General features: G+C 40.5%; 1 non-coding gene across 1 annotated transcript; it reads right to left on the bottom strand.

Annotated features, from left to right (window-relative positions):
* Positions 1–4228: 4228 nt before the first annotated feature.
* Positions 4229–4301, bottom strand: TRNAK-CUU (transfer RNA lysine (anticodon CUU)). Its single transcript has one exon. It is a non-coding gene; the product is annotated as a tRNA-Lys (tRNA).
* Positions 4302–5062: the final 761 nt, after the last annotated feature.

Here is a 5062-nt window from a genome sequence, read left to right as displayed (position 1 = left end):
TCTATATTTGTGACAGAAAGAAGAGTAGGGATTACAAGGGCCCATTTTGAATGAGATGGAGGACCTAGTTGTGCAGAACATGAAAAAGTTGAAGTATGAAATGCCTTTTTGCCTTAGCCTTCACTAATAAGACCAGCCTTCAGAATCTCAGCTCCTAAAGACCAGGGGAATAATCCAGGGAAGGAAAATGTACCTTTGGTGGTAGAGGATCAGATCAGGGAACAGTTGGGCAAACTGTACATGCATGGGGCCCTAATGGGATGCATCCAGGAGTGCTGAGGAAGCTGGTGGATGTCATTGTGAGAGCATTCCCAATAATTTGGAGGAGTGGTGGAACTGGGTATTAACTGTTAAATGCCAGACAGCATGCAGGCAGCTGCAGAGCAGCCACAACATTTGCTATGTTTTCACAAATTAGCATGCTAAAAAGGCAAAGAACCCAGCAGGAACCTGGGATCAAGAATATGCCTCTTTCCACTTTGATAAAAATCCACCTCTATTTGAACATGTTGTTCTTTTCTTACTGGTGCAATTTTCATACACATACGTAGAAGCTGCTCAGACCATAACTAAAGCTGTACGTTTAACCCAGGATGAAAATCTCATCAATTTATTAATGAATTAACTCTTTGTTGGCAAGAAAAGCAATGGTTTATAAGATTCTGACCTTGCTTGTGGTCCCTTTTGTGTGTGTTGCCAGGGCCCTGAGTGCACTAATTAGCCTTAATTACCCTAATGACCATACCTGCCTCCCTTATCCTGCCTATAGGTCCACTTGGACTTAGTCCAACACGGCCAGACCTTACCTGATGTTAGTTTGGATTCAGGCCTGTCTCACTGACTGGATTTTCTGGATAGATTCCAAGCGTGTGTAGTATGGCAGTTTTGTCTCCTGTTTGGGTCTTGAACCTGTGTTGAGGGTAGCCTTTCCTTGCCAATGCACTTTGGATCGGTGTTATGTCCTGATCTCTAATTTTGAGTGCTTGGTAAATGTTGGACCTTCATGGTAGGCGGCTGCTATCCACTCCTGCCTTTGACCCTGTCTCCAACCCTGTCTCCTGATATTCCAGACTGGACTCTGTTGCACAGCCACAGGGACTGGCAAATTTTTTACTCTGTCAGGTCTAGGACTCCAGATAGATGCTTCACTGTGATCTGTTCTGACTGTTGTTGGATAGTGCCCTGCAAATGGGAGCCTTATCTGTAAAGGGTTTCCCGTGGCTCCTGGCTCTGCTTAGTGGCCTGGTTTTTATTGATGTCTGGAACTCAGTATGAAAATATGGTGGATCTATCCTCCTTTAGTTTGCTTACTACAAAGTATGGAAATCTCTTAATGTAAATCTACTTTGAAAAAGGTCTAAGGTCTAAGTTAAACATTAAGGAATTAAGGTTGTCTGTAGAATTTGCCAAACTCTCCTGCAATTTCTATCTGTGTCTTTTGCTGTAATTTCTCTTGTTTGCTCAATGTGCAGTAAAATATATTCAGTAAATCAGCAGGCACTTTTTGTTGTTATTTGCTATGTATCTCAGGCCTTATTTCAATCAGTATTTGCACATGGAAATATGTACAGCTTAATTTTTCATGTACTTTACCGTGCTAATCACTGTTGTACTGCAGAGATACTGAACTAATTATATTAGATTTAGCTTGAGTGTGTTGGGTTTGGGGATTTTTAGGGTGGGTTTCTTTTTGGGGGGGTGTGTGTGTTTTGTTTTGGTGTTGGTTGGTTTGGGTTTTGGTTTGGGCTTTTGGGGGGGTGGGTTTGGTTTTGGGTGGGTTTGGTTTTGGGTGGGGTTTGGGGGTTTTGTCTGTTTAGGGTTTTTTTCTTTTTGTTTGTTTGTTTGTTTTTGTATTGAACAAACTACCACAGACAGACCAAATGTGTTTATCAGGCAGGTGTTAAGATAATTCATTTTTCTTTTACTGAAAAATAAGCTGCTTATGTCTACTGCACAGAAAGAGCAGGTTCATGGGCTCTTCAGATAGCTGTTAACATGCTGCAAGCTGTTGCATTGCCTCTTTCTATATGCTTTCATGGTGATTCAAGACTATGAAGGTATTAATTTCTAGAATACTTTTCATTTTGTCTACGTTTTGCTTTTAAAGTCTATCACTCACTAAGCACAGATATAGGGAAGAGTATTTAGCATTTCAGGAACCTGAAACTCACAGTGTCAGTGTCAGGGAATTAGAAACATGCCCTTTACTGACTGCTTATGAAAAGTTCAGCTTAGATTCATAACTGAAATTCTGTCACCAGACCTCCGAGGCAACACTGAAAGCATTTTTCCTACGAGCTATTTCCTTTTGTGTAGATAACTTCTTTACCTTACTAGCAGTTTCAGCATTTTTAACAAAGGAACCAAACTGCTTCTAGGAAGACTTGTATTATGAAATGTATATTTATTAATTTCTGAGGTAATTCAACCTGGTTTTGATTCAGAAAAAGAACCGTATCTTGGCCTGTAGTTTTAATATAGTGTAATGTATAGAGAGGAGAACAACTCCTTGGAGAGACTACATTTCATGTTTCTAACTAATTGGATTATTTGTCTCTTCTTTCTATGAGTGGCATAAATACACATTGCCCATGCATGTCCAGAAGTCATGTATTTGAAGAGATTCTACAGAGGCTTGGACCTCTATGGTCCTTCAGCAGGTTTATTTTCTAAACAAGGCAAAGTGTGGGTAAACATACTAACTTCTGTTAGGTCATCTTGTCTATCAACCACTGTAGCTACCTTTGGTCTAAGAAGTAATTACTGGTGATCTGTGGGCTGTAAGAGGAGCCAGAAGGGAGAGAAGCCACTAAGCAGTGGCTTTTCAGCTGGTACATGGGTAGTAGCAGATGCAGCGACAGATGGTCTAAGGAATGGGAAGTGTGATGGCCAGTATGAATTTGAAGGAGTAGTGTTATCCCATGAGAGGAGACAAAAAGCCATCTGACTTGCAAAATCACAGATATGAAAGTGCTTCAAGTGTTAATTCAGGGAGTACTCCAGAGGCTTAGGCTTGGCCATCTTTCTTAAAAGGATTTCTGAGTGATCGAAGCTTTACAAAGCAGACTTTTGAAGGCAAGCCCCCTCTACCAAAATGAGAAAAGGCAGTGGTTCTCTGAACCATTGTAGTTTCAGTCCTCTTTAATGATATAAAATGTTGTCTGACCTCTCTCTCAGTTAGTTCATGAAAGTTTCAGATGTGCAATTTTGTTCAGCTAGGCTTGCAAATATCGATCCTAATGAGTGAGGATTCCGGATATGCGCTGTGATGTTTCTGGTGTAATGTACCCAGAATGCTAATGACAGGCTTTAAATTAGTTGTGTAGCTTTCTTTTGCAGCTGTTTCTTATTGCTCCTTGAAAACAGTCTTTTCATCAGTGTGTTGACCAGACATGTTTTCACAGAAGAGATCCTATTTCTATGAAGCTGGAATTTCCACAAATATGAGTTCAGCACACAGATAAAGGACCCTGTGGAGTACTTGAGTGGTTAACGTATCTGTTATGTTCATTTATTTTACATATTCATGTATATTTTCCTTGGCTTATGCATTTCTTATGGCTACAAATGAAGACAAATAATTAATACAGAGAGAGGAAGATTGAAAGATCTGAGGAAATAATTTCCTAAATACCTTTGGAAAGTTGTCACCCCAAGAAAAAATAACCTACTTAATTTCTTTGTGACGTGACTAATGTTATATTACGTTTACAATAAGTAACTCAGGGTGCTCTCAAGCCAAATGCATTAAAAAAAAAAAAAGGTGACATATTCTTAGAATACCAGGTTGGAAGGGATCTCAGAGATCCAAGCTTTCAAGGTAAGAATACAGTCTAAATGAGATGGCCCAGAACCCTGTCAAGCTGGGCCTTGGAACAGTGTAATCTATGGGCATCCACCACCTCTCTCGGGAGTTTATTCCAATGTCTAATTTTTCAAATGGTGAAAATCCAAGTTCCTCTGTAGAGCCTCCCTACCCTCATGAAGATCAACAGACCCACCAAACTTGGTGTCATCTGTGAACTTACTGATAACATTTCAGCATAACATTTCAGTATTCCTAAGGTTGGAAGAGGCCTCAAAGATCATCGAGTCCAACCTTTCACCACAGACCTCATGACTAGAGTAGAGAGGACACTACTGCCCACTGCAGGCTTGAACTCACGACCTTCCCATTAAGGGTCTGATGCGCTACCAACTGAGCCACCTGAGGGGGGTTAAAACTAGTCGCCCAACGTGGGGCTCGAACCCACGACCCTGAGATTAAGAGTCTCATGCTCTACCGACTGAGCTAGCCGGGCTGGGATAGGTGGCACACTCTATGCCTCCATCAAGGTCATCAATAAAGATGTTAAACAGCAAACTTCTTCAGGGTGATCTTAATTCCAATATCTAAATAATTAATGAAGATATTAAACAGTGTTGGGTCTGATATAGATCCATGGGTGACCTCACTAGTGACAGGTTGCCAGTCTGAGAAACAGCTGTTTATTACCACCCTCTGGGTATGGCCTGTCAGCCAGCTCCCCACACACCACACAGACCACTTTTCTAGGTCATAACATGTCAGTTTCTGGAAGACTGTGTCAAAAGCTTTAGAGAGGTCCAGATAGACAATGTCCACCACTTGCCCTGCATCAACTGAGTGTGTCACCTTATCATAGAAGGCAATCAGGCTTGTCAAGCACAATTTATCCCTGGCTTTTGGTATTTAAAAAATCTACCTTTGTGTTTAATACTATAGAAATATTTTGAAGATAAATGACCCTCACAAAATAATAATCCCCACAAAAAGTAATTTTCCTCACAGTCCCAGGGGCTGCAATGTATTATGAGATGCAAATATCATATCTGGGACTTAAATATTGGTGATAATAACATGAGCTGCATAGTTCACCTCATTATCTGCTTCCAGAGATATTGATAAGGAGTCGAAAAATAGATTCCCCTTATAATGAAGGGGTACAACACTAATTATTTACTGTAACAGTTGAATAATTTACAACGGCAAGAGCTGCACATAAGTTGGCTGTGTAATTTATTTCAAGAAATCAGTATGAGT

Source organism: Melanerpes formicivorus, unplaced genomic scaffold, assembly GCF_026170545.1.
Source record: "Melanerpes formicivorus ecotype bairdi unplaced genomic scaffold, bMelFor1.0.p_v2 SCAF_61, whole genome shotgun sequence".
Classification (NCBI taxonomy): domain Eukaryota; kingdom Metazoa; phylum Chordata; class Aves; order Piciformes; family Picidae; genus Melanerpes; species Melanerpes formicivorus.
This window is presented reverse-complemented; position numbering and strand designations above follow the sequence as displayed.